Genomic DNA, 24,870 nt, shown 5'->3' on the forward strand with positions numbered 1-24,870 from the left:
ATTCTGAAACACACACAGAAAAGGAGAGAAACTAAATACTATGGCAGACGGCAAAGAAAACGCGCTACGCTAGTTGATGTTATGCGGTATACTCCAAACTATAGGCGGGTGGTAGGGAATCGTTCTGTGTCAGATGTCTCACTTATCTCCACCGTCTTAAGCTATGTTCTGGTAGCAGTTTCTTCTTCCCTCTAATTTTATCTAAGTTTCTGTTGAACACGATGAGCAAATAGCATTCGTAACAAAGCTCCTGTATTTTCCGCCATCCAGGGAAGCTGTCGCGCTCAAATTATACTCGGAACCGACGGCTGAATGAAATCCAATGTAGAAAGCTTCGAAACATTTAACGAGGCATGAACCCACATCAGAAAGACAAGTTAGACGTCATAGGAGGGAGAGTTTTCATTGGACTCGACAAAAAATACTGTGTATAAAGATCTAAATTCAGTCTGACTGCGAAGTTATCTGGACGCGAGCAACTGGCGTAGGTGAAGTGAAGTTAATCACCGGGTGTTTTTACCGGCCACCCGATTTACTGCAACAGTTGTAGAATCATTCGAAGAATCTCTACGCTCAGTAGCGCGCAATTACTTCGATCACGCAATATTAGCTGGAGTACGGACTGGTACGTCAGTGTTTTCACTGCAGGTGGTATGGGTAATTAATTTTGTGAAGTAATTCCGAACACATTTTCCGAAAACTGTCTTGAGAAACTAGTTAAGACAACCCACACACAACGGAAATATTTTAGTTACTAAGTTAATATATCCATCAGTAAAACTAATAGAGTATTTATGCTGGAAAAAGCAGATAAGCTGTTGTTAACATCCTACGTAGACAATGAACGGACATCATCCAGTTAAAGTGTCACGGGCGTAGAAAGTTTAAACTGATTGTAAATCGCACTCTAGAGAAGTATGTGCCGAGTAACGTGTTAAAGACAGAAAAGACTCATCGTGGTTTAATAATAAAATTCGGATAATGCTGCGGAAGCACAGATTGTAGCACACACTGCTCAAAAAAGGACGTGGAAAAGTTGACAGGCAAAAGTTAATAGAAATTTGTGCGTTTATAAAACGACTGATGCGCGAAGCATTCAGCAAATTCCACTGCCATACCTTAGCGAAAGATCTTGCCAAGAACTCAAAAAAATTTTTTGATCCTATAGGCCAAAGGTTTCTATCGAGTCACTCGTCGACCAGTCTGGTGTGGTAATAGAAGACAGCAAAAGGAAGGGCGAAGTTTTGAATTTCACGTTTAAAAAATCATTTAAGCAGGAGGATCGTACACACATACCGCCGTTTGACAATCGGACAGATTTCCGTGTATATGACATAGAAGCAGGCATCTCTGGTGTTGAGAACAAAGTGAAACAGTTGAAATAAAAAATGTTACCAGGTCCGAATGGAATTCGGATTCGGTTTTACTGAGAGTACTCTTCGGCATTAGCCCCTGACTTAGTTTGAATTTATCACGGACCTCTCGGTCAGCACAAAGCTCCAAAGGGCTGGAAAAATGCGTAGGTGATTCTTGTAGTTAAGAAGGCTAAAAGAACGGACCAGAAAACTGCGGACAAATGTTCTTAACATCAATCTGCTGCACAATTCTTGAATATATTCTAAGTTCGAATATAATTAATTTCCTCAAGACAGAAAAGCTTCTGTCCACAAATCAGCACGGTTTTAGAAAGCATCGCTTGTGAGAAGCGCAGCTTGCCCTATTCTCGCACGATATCCTACGAACTATGGATGGTAAACAGGCAAATTCCATATTTCTAGATTTCCGAAAAGCGTTTGACCCAGTATCTCAATGCAGACTGTTAATGGAGGTACGAGCATATGGAATAGGTTCCCGTATATGTGAGTGGCCCGAAGACTTCGTAAGTAACAGAATCCATTAGGTTTTCCTGGACGTTGAGTGTTAATCAGAGACAAGTGCATCGTCAGTGTGAAGTTTGGTAGTACCACTCTTTTTCTCAATACACGTAAGTGGTCTGACAGACATGGTGAGCAGCAATTTGCGGCTGTTTGCTGCAGTGAACGGGAAGGAGTCGTCGTTTAGTGCCTGTAGGAGGATACAAGATGCCTTAGAATTTCTGTTCGGTATGATGAAAGGCAGTTTTCTCTAAATGAAGAACGTAATTTAATACAGATGAGTAGTAAAAACAATCCTGTAATGTTCAAATACAGTATCAGGGGTCTGCTGCTTGACACAGTCAAAATAACGGCTACAGTAGGGAAAGTCAACTCTAGACTTCCGTTTATCGGGAGAGTTACAGACAAGTGTGATTCATATGTAAAGGAAACTGCGTACAGAACGCTAGTGCGACCCATACTTGAGTACTGCTCGAGTGTCCGGGATTCCTACCAGGTCAGATTTCTGGAGGATATCGAAGCAATTCAGATGATGATGATAATTTGAGGTGAGGAGCGCTCGACATCATGGTCATCAGCGCCCTGACGAAAAGTTAGCTTGCTAATCTCATGGGTAGGAAGAAGACTGTCCCCACATGCGGGCAGTTTATAATGTATTAAAGTCTGTCTCCCTTCCCCAGCAATTTAGGTATGAGGCCTGATAGTTCTCAAAATTTCATCACCCTTGTAACACTGGAATCAGTATCTGCGAGTATGATGGGAAGATCTCACCGAGACTGAGGGCTGCCCTAATATCAGTATGTAAGACACACGTAGCCACAATATGCTGAACTGAAAGTGGCACGCCACAAACTTCACAGAGTGGTGGATCCTCCCGGCGGAGGAGGAAGCCATGTGTTACAGAGCTATGTCCGATGCGCAGTCTGGTAAGCAGAACCTCCTTCCAGCGGTGAGGTTGACTTGAAGTCCGCCATTCCTTTGTGGTCGATTTCAGCGACCGCAATTTGTTGTCTGTCACCCTGTAACCATCCACTCTCCCACTGACGCATGATGCGTCTGTCAGAAAATGAGATGATGGCGTGTAACGGGATGGGACATTTATGGACAGCACCATCCCGACATGCTTCCTTGGCGTTTTTATCGGCCATGTTGTTGCCCTGTATCCCAATGTGGCCAGGTACCCAGCAAAAGATCACCTCCTTGCCACAGAGTTGGAGCTGCTGTAAGGAGTCATGGATGAGCTGAATCGGCAGGTCCACTGGATACATTTAATGAAGTGCTTGCAGTAAGCTAAGCGAGTCGGAACAGACAAGAAACCTTGTACCGTGGCGTCTGTGAACCTTCTACAGTGCCATCAGAATGCCATATAATTCCGCATCATAATTTGTAAGTTGTTCTGGAAGACGCACTTTAAAAACCCTATCAGGGAAAACAGCAGAACAGCCGAGGACGTTCTCTTGCTGGGCTCCATCTGTATAAACGACAATAAAACTGTGGTACGTACTTAAAATGGAAGAAAACAAAATTGTAAAAAGAAATTCTGGAGTACAACTTTTCTTGTACTGTGTCAAACTTAAAACGACTTTGGACCTCTGAAGATGCCAAGGCGGCAATGCGTTCGAGCCCTGGTTGCGTATTTTGATGCCTGATAGATCCAAATATTTGAGACAGTCTGTAGCACATATCCCAAATGGCTTGGTCGCATGGGACCGATTCCTGAGCAGCTGTTCAATGGTGGATTGGACCACTGAACAAAATGTCAATGACTGAGGTGACGCTGAGATTTTCAGCGCCAGTCGAGCCAAAACGATACGTCGCCGAATCCAGAATGGTGGTTCACCACCCTCTGCACACAGGCTTGGAACTGGACTGGTACGAAAGGCTCCAGCCGATATCCGAATGCCCTCATGGTGAACAGCATCTAAAATCTTGAGCTAGGAAGGACGGGCCAATCCGTAGACCAAGCTGCCATAATCTAAACATGATCAAAAATGTTTTTCCGATAAGGAATTTCAAAATATTCAATGACTGGAAGCCCTTTCATCGTAGGTCTTTCAGGTGTGGGAGTCAAATTAATTTCGAGTCAAATAGCAAACGCAAAAAGTGCACAGTGTTTCGAAAGCGTAAAATATTGTATCCCATTGTCAGCACTGGTTCGTTAAAACTTTGACGAGTACCGTTAAAAATGACACATGTAATCTTTTCTGGAGGGAACCGAAAACCGGTTGTCTGGGCCCACGTTTCCAGCCTCCTAATGGTCAGCTGTAGCTGCCCCATCGTCGTTATAGGGTCAAAGGAAGACAAGAAGATTGCGAAGTCATCCACAAACAAAGAGCATTTGACAGAGACCCTGACTGCAGAGGAAATGCCATTGATAGCGATGGCAAACAATGTCACACTGAGGACACTGCCGTGGAGGGACCCCATTCCCTTGAACACAGCAATCAGACATGGCATCGCCAAGGCGATATCGATAACGCCAGTCCTCAAGAAAGAATTAGATAAGAAGCGGCGGGCGTCCCCATAGTTCCATTTCATGTAGTTGGCGAAGGATGTTGTACCTCGAGTAGTTTCATATGCTTTTTAGAGGTCAAAAAACACACAAACCAATTGGTTTCGGCGTAAAAACGACTCCTGTACCTCCATCTTCATAGAATTGTCAAGGGTGGAACGGCGGTACCTGAAACTGCACTGGGAGCGGCTCAGATGACCTCGGAATTCGAGCAGCCAAACGAGGCGGCAGTTGACCATGCGTTCAATAGTCTTACCTATACAACTGGCAAGGGCGACGCTCCGGTAACTGTTTGTGGCGCTATGGTCCTTGCCTGTTTTCCAGAATGGAATTAATATTGCCTCCTTCCACGTCGTGGGGTAATTCCAGTTTCCACATGGAGAAAGGAAGGTTGTAGATTTCCTCATTATGCGAGAAAAATTGAGTTTCCTCATCTCTGCAGTCATACAGAACACCTGAAAAACAGGAACTTGGTTGGTTGGTTGGTTTAAAAGAGGAAGGGAAGGGACCAAACTGCGATGTCATCGGTCCCTTGTTCCCAGAAAAATAATTAAACAAGGGAAAGAAGAAAAAAAGGAGACGTACACCAAAGTAACAGGAGAAAGGAAGAACCAGAAGAATGACAGAAGGACAACACAACTATGGAAAAAAAGGAAAAGAAAACCACAACACAGAGAAGCAAGAAACAGGTAGAAGGGGTAAAAACAAGAGAGCAGATGACCGTGGCTGGCCGACCACGAGAATAAAAAGAAAATGCCAGCCACTCCGACCAGGGGCCCTCCCCACAGGCGCCACCCAGCCGCAGCAACGGTCACCTGGCTGGATGGCCATTGCTGGGAGTCTCAATACCTCAGGGTGATGGGCATCTACTCCTTGGCATACGTGGGGAGTTAACTGTGCAGGCATCTGCAGAGTAATCCCTGTGTAGTCAGGGGGCTGCAACCATCAGGGTACATGGTGGCCCCACCACAATGGACTGACTACCATGCCGGATATGGGGTGCAAAGAATTCCATGGTCATCGTCGGCGCAAAAAACGACACTGCATAGTGGGTGGAGGAAAATGCACCCAGGAAGTGTCTTCGCCCAAGAGATGGAGGATGAGTGGGACTGCAATGCCTCAATGAGAAAGTGGGCTGAAGATCTCAATGCACAATGGACACGATGCACCATGTAAGGCGCCTTTCCCCAATTGGCTCGCTCTTCCGGAAATTTTGATAAATGGAGGTCAAACCCTACAGGGAACTAGCACAGAAAAGGTGTGAGACTCCTTTTAGTCACCTCTTACGACAGGCAGGAATTCCTTGGGCCTGTTCTAACCCCCGGGACCACAGGGGGGAAAAGGACCTTGTCTGGATGACGTAGTAACAGTAAAGAAGTGTTCAGCTACAACCTGAGTCATGTCTTCTGACGTGTCCATCAAGACCGCATTACTTTACAAGGCTGTAAAGGGACGTGTACTACCCTTACCAGAAATCCATCTTATTGATTCCCAGACATTCGCAGTAGAAGTGGACTGAGTAATGGAAGTCGTGAGTTCCCTCCAGGAATCCATCTTCTTTTATCACTCGCCTTGCGTGTGCCCTCTCAGATCTGAAGACATGAAGATGTTTTGTCGGAGGGCAGTGTTTGATGTTCTGCAGAGCTGTTCGTGTGGCCTTGCTTGCCAATCCGCAGTCGTCATTCCACCAAGGTTCAGGCTATTGTCTGAGATGGTTACTAGACCGGGGGTGGTCTCTGCAGCAGCCCGATGGATCTCAGAAGTGATGTACACCACCTTCTCCTGTGCACAATCCTTTTGTTCAAAAATACCCTGTCGATTGTACTGCAACGAATTTGCCCTTTGCATTATCCATCTGTGTGGTCTTCTGATAGCCACCGTCTTAGTCAGCAGACGGATCCACACTGGGAAGTGGTCACTAAAATGTAAATCTATAGCTACTTCCAACTGAACTGAGTCTGCTATAGCTGGGGAACAAAAACAAGGGCCAATGGCTGAAAAAGACCCTGCAGCAGTGGAAAAGTGTGTCATCTGACCTACGTACAGAAGGCAGATATTCTCAGAATGAGTGTGTCCCTCGATCATCTGATCTCTGGAGCAAGTGGTAGCCATGCTCCATAGCACTTTGTGTGCACTGTAGTCCCCCACAAGGAGGAATGGGCGTGGGAGTTCCCGGAAGAGTTCTGCCAGTGTGTCTCCATCCAAAGCATCATTAGGGGAAAGATACAAAGAACACACTGTGATATTACAGGGTGCGAGAACTTTCACAGCAATTGCTTGCATGGTCTTGGTAAGAGGGACAGGAGATGAGTGGCATCTGTCATCAATGAAAACAGCCACTCCACCTTTGGCCGTGTCTCCAGTAGTGCTGTCCTTCCTGTATGGGTGGCAAATCCCGTAATGCAGGTGTGTCAGTGACTTTAAGATGCGTTTCTTGTAAGCAGGTGCAGAACGGTTCCTCCTGGACCAGGAGCTGTAATTCTTCCTAATGTGAGCGATATCCATTCAAACTCCATTGCAACGAAGTCCCTATGGAAGCCATTGGTTGGCGACTGTGTTTCTTTTCTTTCTCTCTCTGAGGCGGTGATTTACCAGGGAGGTCAGGGGGAACGTTAGCCAGTTCCCTGCTCTCCAGTTCCTCTGTCTGGATGTCCATATCCTCAAGAACATAGTCCCCATCAGAGAGGAAAATTGGAAATTTGTGGTAAGGTCTTATGGGACCAAACTGCTTAGGTCATCGGTCCCTAAGCTTACACACTACTTAATCTAACTTAAACTAACTTACGCTAAAGACAACACACACACACACACACATGCCCGAGGGAGGACTCGAACCTCCGAAGGGCGGGAGCCGCGCGGACCGTGACAAGACGCCTCAGACTGTATGGCGACCCCGCGCGGCATCAGAGAGGGAGAGAGCTCGTCGATTCGAAGGTTTAACTAGAGCTTTCTTGGACTTGGAACTACTTTTCAAAGGGCGTATGTCTTTACTGATGGGAGGAGGTGGTTGCCTGGGTTGCGGGGATGGATTAGTTGGCTTCTGATGTTGGGTAGTGGTATGTGGCTTAGATATTAAGCCCATTCAAAATGGTTAAAATGGCTCTAAGCACTATGGGACTTAACTTCTGAGGTCATCAGTCCCCTAGACTTAGAACTACTTAAACCTAACTAACCTAAGGACATCACACACATCCATGCCCAAGGCAGGATTCGAACCTGTGACCGTAGCAGCAGCGTGGTTCCGCTCTGAGACGCCTAGAACCGCTCGGCCACAGCGGCCGGCATTAAGCCCACTGCTGACAGCTTCCGAACGACTCAACTTTCAAATGGAGCGCATCCCCACAGGTACACCGACAAGTGCATGTGCTTGTGGTTGAATCTGTGGTCTGATTTTGTGTGGAGGAATCACTCTTAGCGAGTGGCGTCTTAAGGGCTGATGCAAAAGAAGTAGCGAAAACCGGCGGTTGCATAGCTTTGGAAGCTTTTTTAGCATCATCATAGGGTGTGCGTCTCTTGAATTTCAACTCTTGAATTTTCCTTTCCTCGTCGTAAACCTCACACTTTCTGCTCCACACTGGGTGATTCCCAGAGAAGTTTACTCATTTCAGAGGAAGTGTAAAAGAATTGTCTGATTCGTGAGCTGAGCCTCCACAATTTCCACATGTAGCCCTCCCAGTACATCCCATGGTGGTATGGCGAAATCTTTTGGTTCCTTTAGCCACTGGCGAGTGTCCACTGTGGCGTTAGTGGACACCTTGGGAGAGAGAGTCCCAAGGGACCCCTTCTGCATTAGGGGAGACGGAGGAGGCTGTTGCTTTTCCGGCTGGGGGGAGGGGATCGATGTCCCTTGCGTTTGTGGGGTCCTTGCTCCTGACGTAGGTACCTTGGGAGCAACAGAAGGAAATTTTCCCCCTGCCACCAACGGGGCGGATGTATTCAGTAGGCCCGGAGGGCCCACTGTTCATAGCACAGAGGTTGGTACGACTGGTACTTGTGATGGCGATGGTAATGTAGCTGCAACATATGTTGACATCAACCAAATGGGGTGTAGTCGTTCAAATTTACGTTTAGCCTCTTGGTAAGTCAACCAGTCCAGGGTCTAGTACTCCATGATTTTCCGCTCCTTTTGGAGTACTGTGCAGTCTGGAGAGCAGTGGGAGTGTTGCTCTCCACAGCTGATACAAGTGGGAGGAGGCGCACATGAAGTATCTGGACGCAGTGGACGTCCACAGTTTCGACATGTGGCCCTGGAAGTGCAGCAGAAAGACGTGCCCGAATTTCCAGCACTTAAAGCACCGCATAGGGGGAGGGACGTATGGTTTAACGTCACAGCGGTAAACCATCACTTCGACCTTTTCAGGCAATGAATCACCCTCAAAGGCCAAGATGAAGGTACCAGTGACAATCCTGTTTCCTTTGGGTCCCCTGTAAATGCGCCAGAGCTCATCGTCAGACTGCAAAAGGAGGTCACGATGGAAAATAATCTCCTGGACGATGTTGAGGCTTTTATGGGGAGTGATGGAATCAGGAATAACACCCAGCCAGTCACAAGCGAGTAACGCCCAGGATTGGGCTGGGTATGCTGTCTGAATCAAGACTGCACCGCTTCTCACCTCCGACAGCACTGTCACTTCCCCAAACTTATTCTCAAGATGTTCAACAAAAAACTGAGGCTCCGTAGGTAGGAATGAGTCCCCGTCCATTCTGCTACAAACTAAATACTGAGGCGAATATGGCTCTCCTCTTTCTGTAGCCCTACGTTCCTCCCATGGTTTAGTGAGAGAGGGAAACGATTTAAGGTCATATCTGTCAGCTTTGTACTCGATCTTGCTCTTCTTAGAGACTGCTGGCGCCGTACGGTCACCAGCAAGAGATGACTTAGTTCGTTTCATTGTGGGTCATCCACCCTGATGCCACCCACTCTGATCAGGGGCTCTTCCCACGGGCGCCACCCAGCCACAGCAAAGGCCACCTGGCATGATGGCTGTTGCCGGGAGTCCTGATGCCCCAGGAAGCCAGGCACCTACTCCTTGGCATACGTGGGGAGTTTACAGCTCAGGCACCAGCAGTGCGATCCCTGTTTTGTCAGGGGCTACCACCAAATGGGTACATGACAGCCCCACCACAACGGACTGACTACCATGCTGGATGTTGGGCGCAGAGAAATCCAATATTGTCATGGGGGCGAAAGATGACAGGAGACAACGGAAGAAGATGATATACCCCGGAAAGTGTCCTTGCCCAAATAGTTGAATTGCAGGTGGAGATGCAAAGCCATGACAACAGGTTCAGGAGAGCGAATCTAAGGGCACTATGGACAACTCACGCACCCCATAAGGTGTCCTTCCCCATATGGCCCGCACTTCTGTAGAATTTGGAAAGAGTCAGGTCAAACCATAAACTTACAGTGCCGAAAAGTGTGATACTCCTTTTAGTCGCCTCTTACGATAGGCAGGGATACCTCAAGCCTATTCTAACCCCCGCACCCGCAAGGGGGTATTTTCTGTTATGTACCGCAGTAACTGCTACACATCTTTAATGAAATCAGGTATATATGGAATCGTTATTTTCATTCTTCAAAAAACTCGTGAGATTGGAAGTCACAGCTCGCACCCACTCGCAGGACTGTGTGTAAATCTTGACAGATTTTTATATATCATCCTCTGAAATAATTTTTAACTTACTTAGAGCATAGAGAAAACCAAAATTTTCAAAATATTGCTTTGTAGATATAAATCATGAATCCTTATTGCTCAACATGGCATCAATCATGGCGTTTAAAGAAAATCTGTCTCATACAGGTGTTTGGGAGACTGTGTAGGTTCATCAGTGCTTTCTTTATTAACATTTTATTTTTAAAATCTTTAGGCAGATCATAACTGCTTTTCTCAATAAATTGACGAGTGTCTGACAAGCACTGCCCGAACCCAGTCTGTCGATATTCTTTGATCCAGTTACAAAATGTACGCAAATGCTCAAGAGCAATACTTAGATTGACTTTTACAGATTGTCATAATTTGCTTATAACATTAACACACAATAGTATCTCATACCATGCATACAATGATATGATAAATTTTAAGCTGAGCATTTCGTTCTAAACTGAATCTCTATCACTCAGGATGTCTGATATCTCCGTGTAATTCTTTAAGCTTTCAATGCATTCAACAACGTAATCAAACTGAACTAGTACGGAATCCACTGCCTCGATTCTGCCTTCCCCACCATGCGTCTGATAAATGTTTTACAGTAAGCTTAAATTTACTTGAGATCAATTTCAAGCGTTTACTGGTTCTTGAACATAGCACATAAAATTTATAAATAAAACCATAAAATTGTTTTGCTGCCCATGAAGAATTAGCAGCGTCTGCCAACAGCAGATTCCAACCATGACACCTGCAGGGAGTAAAATTGCCCTCGGAATTATATGTTCAATATTCGAGTTTTAACTCCACTTTTCATACCCGCCATATGTGCTTCGTTGTCGTCTCCTTTGGACACGACAGTTTTGGATATCTAATCCCTCTTTCTCTAGCTCTTCCAATATTGCATTACTAAGATATTCTTCAGTCGTCTCAGCGACGGCTAGAAATTCGATAGAGATTACTTCGGTTTTGCAACTAATGTATTACAAAATCTTAAGACATGACATTTCTTCAACTCGACTTTAGTCTCTAGTGCACTCGGGCAAAATCGAATTAAATTTGGCTCTTTTACCTTAGGAATCTATTCATCAGTAACTGATTTTGACATCTATATGATCAATTCGTTCTCAGTTTCATGGCTTAAATAATGGAGCATAAGCTGTTTCTCATTAATGCGTTTCATGTTTTCCCGTAATGTACGATCATATTTGCATATGAATTTAAAAATGTTTATGAAGTTATCAGAATTCTCACTATCGTCGCCTATATTCGAAGATACTCTGTGACCTCTAAATGCAGGATAAGAAATTAACAATATCAATAACACAAATTGTGCCAGTGTTTTAGAGATTCACGAATGAGCCTTTCGTTTTCTTGGCCTATTGTATTACTTTTTCTAATGCCATCCATGTTCTTTTGTATTCTCATGTCTTTGTGAAATACTTAAGTGTTTCCAGTCACAGCACCCTCCTTGTACCATCTGAGTTTGCGAATTGCCAAATAGTCTGCATGAAAAACAGAAAAACTTTTATTTTGAGAATTTGGATAAACCGACCAGCGGCGATGATGAATTTCGCCAGTATTTAGTTACCTTGAGAAGTGGAAATTAGAAAAGTGCCTATGATCATCGTCTTTGGGATAATCTTCATCACTGTTGTGTAAATGTTGTTAAAGGGAGTGTCGAACAATTCCATGACGCTGAGAATCCGTTACGGGAAACGTCCACATTCCCGGATACGAACTAACATACGATTCTTCAACTTCATAACTGACATCCCTGCTAACGGCCAGAGAACACAGCTGTTCTGCGTGAGTTCCACTTTTCAACAAATGGGTTACAGATTCTGGTTGGCTAAAGTACGATTCTATGTCTATTTCCAGCTTTCGTGGTTTGTTGCTCTGAATGTTTGGAGTACTTCCTAAATTCAACGGAGTATCGGACGCAGCTATTTCGTTTTTGGAAGTCGTAAAGCAATGAATCCAGATGATTCCGCATTACCAGATGCAGTTTTTCCGAGAAACTTCATCATACCTGCACTTAAAACCTGATTCGATGCTGCTCGTTCAGCTTTTATTTTCATCTTGCAGACCCAGATCCCCATTTCTCTCGATATCTCTATCTCTCTTGGAGCCTGGGCCTGACATGTTGAAGATATGAAGGTCGTATATTGTATATGTAACCTGTAAATAATATTTTTACTTCTTTGTGCAAGTGCCTATAGCCCGTCGACGCAACTGTGTCGCATGAGGGTGGGGTGAACAGGAAGTTACAGGTGGTCGCTGCATTTCCATGAAGGGTGAGGGGAAGGGGGTGTTTCTCTTAATTTTGCGTTGCTGCGAACTCTGACGCCACGCTGCTATCAGCGGCAATTGTAGAAATGATACGCGGGAAAGTGTATTACAGAGATGCTCATGTTCAAATGTGACACTGATTTGTAGTAACGAATTTTACGCCGATGGGCCAGGAATAACTTCATCGCTAACTGCTTCATTAAATACTAATGAGCACGTATTCACCGAGCAGCTGTATACAGCACCACAACTGTTTTTGTGCAGCTTCCGGCGGCAGTGGAAAACATGGCGGCAAAAGTCACGGGGACTATCGACATATGTCGCTGACGTTTCTGTAAATCCATCTTTTGTAAGTGGAATGGGACTGTGGCAGGTCGAAGACTCGAAGAAAATAGATACAAACAGCTGTAATCTTATTTATTCATTTAAAGTAAATTTACCATACACATGCATTAGTAAAAAATGTAAGAGAGATCAAAAACATTAAGACTGTAAAATAAAATGCATGATGCAGAAACACCGGCCACTGAATTGTGTTGTACCAATTCCCCATTAACTGTACTAGTAAAAACAGCTTAAAACAAATAGAATATTAACCTAATATTTCGAAACACAGTAAAAATTAATATACTGTTGTAATTAGAAAAGCCTTCATTGAAAATTACGCATAGTCCATGTCGTACAAACAATGGTATGAAGTACAGTGGCCATGAAGACAGAAAATCGGTCTCGAAGTAAAAATACTGGAAACCAAGAGAACAAAATAATGTATTCAAAAATATGATAAAGGAAAAAGTGGACCGACTCTAACGGTGTGATTAAGTTTTGAAGGAAAGCAAGCACCGTTAAAAAGAACAGAAAACCAGAAATGAGAATCATTCGCTTACGTCAAAATAAGAGCCTAAGTTCGAAAACGTAAAATACTTTTTATTATTTCTTTTATTTTTTAATTTTAGTATGTTGATATGACAGACATATCCTATTTACTCGTGCGTAATATCCACTAAAAACCAGATTTTAAATAATGTAACCAAATATATTAGACAAAAAAGAAAATATAAAACCAAAATTAATCAGCAAAGTAAACTCTCAACCTGTGTATGCTGTGTAGGAGCACAGATTGAAGTGAACACTAAAGTACAGTCAACCCTTATAGCAGCTATCACTACATAATGTAATTGAGAATCATTGTAATAACAAAACTAGTGCATAGTTTTAAACTGTAATAGCATATAATAAAATAGTTTAGGAGGAAAATTTGTATGTTAAACGAATATGAACTGATGTTCAACAAAATACGATTTTTCAAACAAATGACTAAGAGAGGCTGAATAACATTAACAAGACAGGGTGTGAACCAATATCTGTCAAATCGTACAAACACTGCACAGGTATGGATGGAATATGAGACAAGAACGAAAACAAAAAAAAAAAAAAAAATTATGAATAGAAACACGGATGTTGTGCTGGAATAATCAATATCCAGGGAAGACAAATCAAACCAAAAAAAACAACAAAAAAGTGTGGTGCAAACACACTCCCGTCAACCGGTCACAAGGCTACATCAACATTAAAGAGGAAAATCTATTAACATTGTTGGATGTAAGGTCTGCCAGTTATGCAAAACACCGTTTTTTCTAAGTACCCAGACATGTTTCGGCACCACTGTGCCATCAGTGGGTTTTCGTTTTTATTTATTCTGCAATGTGAACATTTTTGTTAAATAATTATAAAATTATGCGCCTCTTTAGTTCAAACAACAGATCGTTTCTTTTTGTAAATACCTTTACATTTGGTGTGTATGAATTTTCTGGATCACTTGTGTGTTAATTAATGCAGGTAGCTTGTGATGCAGAAAATTCATGCACACCAAATGTAAGGATATTTACAAAAAGAAACGATCTATTGTTTGAACTAAACAGGCACATAATTTTATAATCATTTAACAAAAATTTCACATTGCAGAATAAATAAAAACGAAAACCCACTGACGATGGCAAAGTGGTGCCGAAACATGTTTTGGTACTGAGAAAAAACGTGTTTTGCATAGCTGGCGGACCTCACATCCAACAATTTTAACTGCAAACACAGCCAACACAAGGAGCTGCAAATCAAAATGATGTACATTAACCCAACGAAAAAAAGGTTGAAATCCAAAAGAGATATTTGAAATACCAGTTGACGGGAGTTTATTTGCACTCAGCCTTTTTTTGGTGATTTTTATGGTTTGAGTTGTCTTCCCTGGATGTTGACTATTCTAGCCCACTATCCATGTTTATATTTGCACACATTTGTTATGTTTTCGTTGATTTCTCATCACGTGTGCAGCGTTTCTGTGATTTGACATATTTGTTCACACCATGTCTTGCGTTATTTAGTCTCGCTTAATCAATTGCTAGAAAATTCATATTTTGTTGAGAATCAGTTCGTATTCTTTTCACATACCAATTTTCCTCATAAACTAAATTATTCTGTGCTATTACAGTTTAAAACGATTCACAAAACTTCTTATTGTAATAATTCTCATACTGTGATGCCGGAAGTCACGAACTGCCACCGATCTTCACCTTTCTTTCCTCATTCTCTGTTATGTACAAATGTAAGCACCAGCAACGTCATCACGAGTGGTATCCACATTTCTGTACGAGCGCAACGGCTCCTTGACGTTCGTTTCAGTGTGGATGCACTAATATCGTTCTAACTCCTACGGGAATCAGTAATCTGCGAGTAGGGAGTTAATGGACGAGGGATGCTACACTGCAGCGTGCGTTAAGTGGAAATTAGAGTCGGTCAGGGACCGTGTCAGGATGGCCGAATGCCAGCACGATAGTTCAGCGTGTTTGGTCAGACGACTGGCTGCCCTCTGTAATAATAATAATAATGATAATAATAATAAAGAGCTGACTAAACTGAGTCAAGTATTGAACGATGTACTTGACGAGGTGTCATGTCATGTCCATCCAGACCAAATGCTGAGAATCATGATGAACAAAATGAAGAAAAAAAACGGGAAAAAGCGGTTAAGGCAACCGCTCATGAGAACCGGTAAATCTGGATACGAGTCGTGGTCCAGCACAAATTTTCAACATTCGTCATTGCATTTCCCCAATGCCCTGTGCGGCTGTAAGTCACGAAGTATGTACCCCCTCACCACAAGTAACGTTCTTCTGTATTTATATTTTTTAAAACTTCACTTAAAATTTTCCAGGAAGTGTTTCATTTCCCTGTGAAGTTAATGTCTTGATTCCCCTGTTTGTATTACGAACTACACTGAGGTGACAAAGGTAATGGGATATCGATATGCACGTATACAGACGGCGTAATATCGAGCACACAAGGTGTACAACAGCTGTAGATTGGCAGGGATGTCATTTGTACTCAGGCGATTCATGTGAATAGGTTTCAGACGTGATTATGGCCGCAGACTTTGAACGTGGAATGCTAGTTGGAGCTAGACGCATCGGACATTTGATTACAGAAAAGGTTAGGGAATTCAGCATTCCGAGATCCATAGTGTCAAGAGTGTGCCGACAATACCAAATTTCAGGGATTACCTCTCACCACTGACAAAGCTCTGGCGGACGCCCTTTACTTAACGACCGACAGCGTAGAGTTGCCAGTGATAACAGACAAGCAATAATGGGTGAAGAAAACGCAGAAATCAACGTGAGACGTATGACGAACGGATTGTTAGGAGAGTGCGGCGAAATTCGACGTTAATAAGCTATGGCAACTGGTGACAGACGCAAGTGCCTTTGCTAACAGCACAACATCGCCTGCACCACCTCTCCTGGGCTTGTGACCATATAGGTTAGACCCTTGACGACTGCAAAACCATGTCCTGGTCAGATGCGTCCCGATTTTAGTTGGTAAGAGCTGATGACAGGGTTCAAGAATGACGCAAGCCCCACGAAGCCAAGGATCCAAGTTGTAAATAAGCACTGTGCAAGCTGCTGATGAGTTCATAATAGTGTGGGCTGTGTTTACATGGAATGGACTGCGCCCTCTTGTCCAACTGAAACGACCATTGACTGGAAATGGTTATGTTCTGCTACTTGGAGACCATTTGTAGCCATTCATGGATTTCATGTTCCCAAACAGCAATGGCCTCTTTATGGATGACAATGCTCCATGTCACCGGGCCACAGCTGTTCACGATTATTTTGAAGAACATTCTGGACAGTTCGAGTGAATTGGCCACTCACATCACCCGACACGATTCCCAGCGAACATTTATGAGACTTAATCAACATGTCATTTCGTGCACAAAATCCTGCATCGGATGCACTTTCGCAATTATGGGTGGCTCTAGGCAGCATGACTCAATGTTTTTGCAGGGGACTTGCAGCGACTTGTTGAGTCCATGTTGCTCCATTATTCCAGGTATCCCATGACTTGTCACCTCACTGTATCCTTACACCACTTACTACTGTGTTGGTAATGCTCTCTCCACAGCACTCACTAGCAGAATTAGCAAACATTTTCGTTTTTCTTCACGACAAAATTGAGCTACGTGATTTGTTCAAGCTTTGCTATCTGTTCATATTCTTCCATCACGTATGCTTGCGCGATGTCCATCCATTTCAGCAGATGATGGGTATGCGCAATAGTGATAACGTACTATGAATATTAACGTGACTGTCCACTGATGTGCTCCGTGCGTGATTCACGTTTCGTCGGACGCCTTAACTCCCGTCCGTATGTAAACAAAGTTTAGTTTCGCATTTTGCCATCGGTAAATAGATAATGGACAGATAAAGTACGATTATGGAAAGAAGGCGCCTTGGCTCAGGGGCAAACGGGGAGAGGACAGGCAACGACTAGGCCTACATCGTCCGCCAGGAACGACAAACCACTGATGCCCGCGTCTCGTACCGATCTGAATCTATGGCATACATTACATACGGAAGTAGCAACGATTGGTGTAAGCGGATTATAGAGGCGGTCAGCATCAAATGCGGGCAGTTTTTCGCCATGGTCCTTCTCCAGGTCGCGCATTGTGTGACCTGATTTATTATTTTCCAACACTCACCACAAATGACACTTCCTTTAGAGCTTCCAGCTTTTCTGGGTGTCGCAAGGGGAAGACACTGATGGGCTGGCAATTACTGCGTCACTTATTATTTATTCTGCATTATTATCAATGACACATAACAAAGAATAACAACACTTGGCACTGCTACTAATAGGCTACTGTTGTTGGACGGCTGAGGTTGGCAGCAGTTGTAAACAAAGGACAGTCGACACGAAAAGTTCAGAGTTTATACGAAGAATACTATGGGCCCAGGAAGATTCTATGTTTCCGAAACTGTACTGCAGAGTAGATTTTTAAAAAGCGAATTTTGTAGGTTAGTATTACCAGATGTTTTCTAGGCATTAGGATTTATCTTGTTATGATGTGTAAAATCTTTACTTGCGGTCACGGCTTTTAATTGTCATAGGTGAATAATATTCAAGAGTTAAAGAAAGTTGCATAAACATTGAAGGTGTGAGGTCCCTCGGACCGCGGGGTCGTGGGCGGTGGCCCACGCCTGACGCCGCCTCTGTGCACGATGCATATTGATTTACTGCTGTTTACTTCCGCCTTCTCGTTATAAGGGTTACAGATCACATACTTACCTATAACGTTGCCAGACTGTACCATACACGGGATGTCCTTTTAATGCCTCTCATCCTCCCGCACAACAAGTTTACATTTTGACTCTGTTCACTCAACTGACTTACATAATGTGTAGTAAGAACTGGGAAGATATCAAACGTAACAGCAAATCTGTATGCAGTACTGATTAAAACATCCTGTCAAATGATTACTTTTTTTACGCCTAGTTCAAACTTCCAGGCTGAGAGGCCGTGGTAGTATAAAACTATTGATTTAGGATCCTTTCCCTACTGGGGAACACATCTTCAGAGATAAGCCGGCAAGTGCATCATATCTCTGAAGATATGTCCTACGGGTGGGGACGCATAGTCAGTGAATAATTTTTTGACCGTAAACTCCCTGCTTGGGTGCTTTAACCGAAGTAAACACCAGCTGTGAAGGCTTACGTTGTACTATTTTGTACATTATTACACGCGAATAATACAACGTATTAGTTATCTTGATACAAGATTCGAAAAAAGTGTACTCTGGTCGCCGAATTAATTTTAACTATAAATATTAGACATATTCTAGTAATATTATAGAAGGTATTTTAAACTGATCTATGCAGCTAAAAGAAAGCCCGTAATTTTCACCAAGTGCGTTTCGTTTTATTGGTATTAAACATATTCACTGATGATGTTTTTTGTCCAATTTTAGCTTACATCAGGAAATGTCATCTGTCTGTACATTTTCGAGTTATTCTGTCTTTTATTATTGCTGTTTTTTGAATATCTCACGTTGCATTGCTTCACGACACATTTCTTGACGTAAAACACGACACAATATAAAGCCACAACTTTTTTTTGTGTTGTATACAAGCTGTAGTGGCGCTACGTTGTGTCGTATGTCACGTCAGTAAATGTGTAGCGTTGAAAAGCAGTTTGAGATAAGGCATAAAATAGAGCAAACCGAGAAAATACCTCAAAATATGCAGGCAGACGATATTTCCTGATGTGGGCGAAAACCGGACGTAAAATACCACCATTGATGATTATTCACATAAATACGACGAAGCGCGTTTGCTGACGAAATACGCAATTTATTGTATTTGCGTTAACAATTTTATAATGCCTTCAGTGGTACTTTAGCAACTACGAACACTGTTGCCACACAAATAAAACTAATAATACTGCCTAGGTGGTGCTGGCTGTATCAACAGTTTATACTGTAAATTTTAAGTAAAGAGTGAAAACACAACTGTTTTATGAATTTTATTGTATACTGTAGTTGCTCTACCAAACAGCGAGGCTTTATCATTTTTTGTGACAAAAAATCTGTACGCTAAAGGTAACGTATTGCGCAGCCATCGATGTTTGTGAACAAACGACTAATCGAGGATGGGGAGGTGGTGGTGGTGGTGGCGGCTGCGTCACAGGGCAGAGCCGCGCTCCGCAGTTCGCGTCGCTTCAACAGAAGCGGTTGTATCGCGGTGCGTCACTAGTCACAGGTTGCTTACGCTTTGCGCGCGCGCTTATAGGCGGGGCGCGGCAAATCTTCGCTGAGCATTCGAGACAGGACTGGCCGACGGGTTGTTAGGTGAGTCTATATCATTCCGTTCATAAAAGTAATTGATAATTTAATTCAGCGCAAAGCTTCTCAACTTCTCGATGTTAGTGCGCCACTCAGACTGCAGCGTTTAATCCAGTTTCTGGCAACATTTGTGATACCTTTGCATACCACTCGTGGGTTCCACAGATAGACTACGGTTTCTGTAGTGACTTATCTCGAAATCGGAGTCATTGTAGTAGATTCTATAACACTTGTACATCTGCCTTTAGATACAGCGACATCACATCGGGCGCATGACTGGACGCAAGTCATCCATGACGTTGGTTAAAATTATTTTGGAGTTCTGTGATTATTTTTTAAAATGATCTATCCCACGTAGTTTTCTCTTTTGTGTGTATTTAAGTGGCTGTTCATGTACAGACGGTTACGCTAGTGCGACGGTGTTTAAACGAAAGATAGATTTTACAAGATCACTCTATAAAAATGAAGAGACAGGCTTAACTAACAGTGTGCGGTCTTTGACAGTCTTCTAGAGCATTAAGTAGAAGTGAAAGCAGTGCTATTGGCTGCTGTATAATCTTCTGCAATGTTTAAGCTCTTTTTTTGTATTTTAAAATCTATTTGCATGTATTTGGCATTTTAAATATTTTACGTTTTTGGCGTTTTAAATATTTTCATTTATGTATTTACGAATGTTTTCGAAACTGTAAACTTGTGTGATTTCTTTCTGCATTTCAAGGTAGTAATTTTTCTGCATTTCACTGCTTTACATTTCCATATACAGATTTTCTTTGTTACGTTAGTAGCTGTAGATTTAGTATGTTGATACGTCCACAAATGCGCGCATTCGTGTGATGTTTGCAAATCTGAAAAATCCAAGCGTACCTTCTTTCTTGCCAAGCGTATGTCCTCTTCCATTTAGCCAACAGCAAATACGTGTTTGCCTGTTTTAACTACTTTTAGTGCCGATGCATGTTCCATGACTGCCTTCTGTTCCTTATAATTGCCGTTATGTGGTTGATACAGAAATTTTTCAACAATTTTTGGAGCTGTTTTAGACGTCTGATTATATGTAAGATGAGATTTCTTGGCGTTTTTGCAACGCTCACCGACTTCTCAAACAAAGCTGCTTCGTATAGACGGCATGTTCCCTTTAAACTAATCCTGCACAAAACCTAGTACCTCATGGATGATGATGATGATGATCTTGTTTGGCCCCACGACAGCCAGGTTTTTAGCTCCAGTGCATTATTGTTGCGAGACAAGTGTAGTCAAAAGAGGTAAAAAAACCACAGAAATTTTAACAAGACGATCAACACTCGTCTTCCTTAAAAATCAATAGCATAAAAAAGCAAGCGCGCACGCACACGCACTTTAAAATCCAATAATTTGTAAACACTAACAGTTTCGATAAGAAGAGAAATTAAACAATCAAAGATCTCAATTAGGACAGTAGAAAAATGTGGTTGGCTGATGTGTGAAGAAACAATAGCACGAGCCAGACACTTCAAAATACATTAAATGCCCCAGCCTAAAAGCTTAGCGTAGAGCAGAACAAAAAATTGTAAAACTTTTACCACACTCGTCATAAAAAATAGAGGGCAGGTCCTCACATAGATTTACAGACGACCTCTCGTCGGAATCTGAAAGCATTCCAGTGAAATATCACATACCTAAACGCGTACGCCAAAGGCACTAGAAGTGAGTGGGTCCTCCTGCGGGAGCCAAACGCCATTTGTTGAGAGCTGTGTCCTCTTTAATGACTGGTGATACAAGTAAATCTCGTTATACGCAATTGTTACGTTCTCCGGAATCACGGCGGATACCGAATACGCATAAAATATGGAGTTTGGTTCTTGTTCACGCCCATATTGAGTTTAAAATAGCAGCGGTTCTTAGTATTTTTACCAAAAACAGTTTTTTACCAAAAATTGTGACAGAAAAAGGTATGCTGGGATGCAAGGGTTTTCAGCCTTGATGAAATGAGCTTGTTTTAGAAACTAATACGTAGCCTTACTTTCATATCTACTGGGCCATCTTAAAAACCGAATGTGACGGGGGTGCGATGGGGAGTTTCCCTTGTTAGCATAAAACACTAATATTTACCACACACATTTCTAAAATAGTATTCTTTACACTAATCCGAAATGCCGCCGTTGCTCACGGACGATTACTGAATATCGGTCGTTGCACGGATACTACTAATAGCAAAATTTCAGACGAGGCACGCGCTCGCAGTTCCGCGCTTAAGAATGTCCGCGTGAACGCAGTCTCGGTACGCAGGCAGCTGTGCGGGTTAAGGCGCCGATCAGACGCACCAGCGCACTTATGTACACTCGAGGAAACAGCTGACGGACGGGAACAAATCACATGCACAAAAATGAGTAGAAAGAACGCACGTACATACGCGTGTTCTCGTGAAACTATTACAGCTACCGTGGCTAAGAAATTACAATGGATGGATCTTACAGAGGCAACATACGCTGAATTTTTGATCAATTCAGGGGTGAAGCGATGTTTGCTATAAAAGATGACTGCATAGACTAATCTGTGTGACAGTAATTTGTGTAAAGTCAGGCTGTTGCCAGCACCATCCCATGCTTCAACACCTTTTCCCCCTTTTTTTCTTTCTACCTCTACAGGGTCTTACACCTCCGTTCCAGATCAAAGCTCTACTTCCTTTAACACCTTTTACGACCAATATGGTATTTATATGGTCACAGGGTAGAACAATGGCAAGTCTTTTTTTCTCGTTAAGAAGCAGCGATGTCGCTAAAAAAGTCGCCTGGATATCTGAGTTTCCTTCACTGTAATTATCAGCAGCTTCTTAAATAACAATTATGAATGCAATAACTATTACTTTTAATGGTTACTTTCATGACCTCTGGCTATAGGGTATCATAAAAAAGTGCTTTGCATGTCTCTGAGTTATATGAGACAGCGACGACGCGGAAATTCCTGTCTCAAATTTTAAATCTTTGAATGAGCGATCCGTTGCTAAAAATCTCGGAGCAGCTGAAAGATTTTCTTCAACGTAAATGAGCTGCCCCATCACTGTGTTGCTCCGGATGATTTTGTCCTTGACGATGTCCAGTAATATATCAAATGTTTATATTCTTCTGGCCCCACAGCGTCGTACATGACCTTTAATTACATTATTACTACAATAGCACCAAAAGAAAGAAACTAACAAGCAAATCGACAGTGACAGAACCGTTAACATCGCGTGGATGTCTAAACCGTATGGTGTATGTAAAAATCTACAATAACGAAATCCATTTAATAATTACCTACACAATTGGAAGTAATGTACCAAAATTATACATCATTTACTTCCAGAGAACTTGATCTTAGCAGTTCAGCTGAAATATACCTATTGTAAAATAAAAGCAATTAAGCTTAACAGCGTACTTGGAATTATAGAATATGAAACGTTTCACTGTCCACTCCTAAATATTTTCAGTAGTCATCTGGGTGATTCGATTATGCAGTGAGTGTGTTTTTGCAAATGGTTCAAATGGCTCTGAGCACTATGGGACTTAACTTCTGAGGTCATCAGTCCCTAGAACTTAGAACTACTTAAACCTAACTAACCTAAGGACATCACACACATCCATGCCCGAGGCAGGATTCGAACCTGCGACCGTAGCGGTCGCACGGTTCCAGTCCGTAGCGCCTAGAACTGCTCGGCCACTCCGGCCGGCTGTGTTTTTACAGTGTACTTTGCAATGTCCTTCAGACATGCATGCAGACACTGCTACGCTCTACAGCTGTATGGAATAGAAGAAATGTATTCGCACCAACGAATACGATTAGACTTCCGTTGCACAGTTTATTAGTGACGTGAGAAAATTTATGCCGGACCGGAACTCGAACGCGGATTTCCCGCTTTACACGATCGGTCGCCTTAACCGGCTATGTGCCAGTATCTATAATCCTTAACAGAAGTATCACATTTCCTTCGATTTATGTTCATGTTCATAGGTGCTACACCAACTGTTGTAGAGATATTATACGTGTACGATTCGTTTTCGCACGGAACATGGCTGCAACTAACGCACTCGCCACGCAAGATCTTAAGCCCCTTACACGATCGACAAGTGTGTGTACTGTACCGCCCTGGCGTTTTATTCCAGTACGGAGTCTTGTTTGCTTTGAGTGGTCATTTTCGTTTACACGTCAGCGCCAAAATTTCCGTTGTTGTAAAATCTGCTGTGGAGTTTGGCATGTGAACAGTGATAGTGAGGTTATGAGAGATTATTCTTTTTGCGGAAAAATCGAAATATAGTAACAAAATGTAGGAAAAAGCAACGATAATAGAGTTTATTAATGACAAAGTGGAAGTGCTTGTCAAAGATCATGTGGTAAATTCTTCACACTCCTGAGAACTGAAAGAATAGGAAACGTGTCATCTAAACATTTCAGAACATATACATTTATTTGCTCGAGAAAATATATGCTTGCAGACACATCCGATAGTAGTAGAACGCAGTAAACAAGCGCCTTTTTCTTTTAACCTTTGTATCTCGTTTTCTTGTCAGGTGCCAAATAACAACGAAAATTATTTTTCTGGTCCAGTAATTCTGATTTTTTCACTGTTGACATATTTTTCATTAAAACATGTTTATCTATTTATATTCTTATCTATACACAGTGCAGGTTCTTTCTTTGTAAAATATGAATAGTTTTTTTTTCAGATATCATCTCTCTTGTAACAGAACACTAGCAGGAAAAAATACTTGGACCTTGTGTAACTTTTCATTGTGCCACGAAAACAAAGCAAACAAAACAATAAAGGTTAAGAAAACACAAAGCACAAAATCCATTTCTATAATAGAAGTGAACTTGACCAGAAAAGTTTGTAACTTCCAGTGTTAGCAGACGCCGCCATATTCCCTTGTCTCTGCGCATGCGCAGCGTGCTCGGAAATTTAGAACTCCACACTTGGCACATGACGTCATAAAGACACTTGCGTCGTCTTTGGTTACTAATTTACATGCAAGTACGAAAGGCGCACGCACTTCGAGTAATCGGTTTCGACCAGAAAGTCGCTCGTGTAAAACGAAATTTAGGGCAGACGAAACTCCACAGGCCACGCACGTGATTGTACTTGTTTACACGTTTCACCATTTACACGCATACTCTTGCGTGTGGCACTTCTGAGCGCCAACTTGCGCACTAGTAAGAACGTGTCCCTAAACTTCTCTCCGCGCTCATGAGGGCCACGGCTATGGTCGCGTTCAAGCGCGTGCAGATCCGCCCTTCTCACTCGAACGGTTAAAACCGCGTGTGTGAGGGTCCGTAATAGTCAGTTCATAGATGGGTGAGCAGCGGCGTGATACGCACGTGCTTGGAATACAGAATGTATTTTTTATGCTTTTTGCGCCACGAGTAGTT

Source organism: Schistocerca nitens, chromosome 3 (genome assembly GCF_023898315.1).
Source record: "Schistocerca nitens isolate TAMUIC-IGC-003100 chromosome 3, iqSchNite1.1, whole genome shotgun sequence".
NCBI lineage: Eukaryota > Metazoa > Arthropoda > Insecta > Orthoptera > Acrididae > Schistocerca > Schistocerca nitens.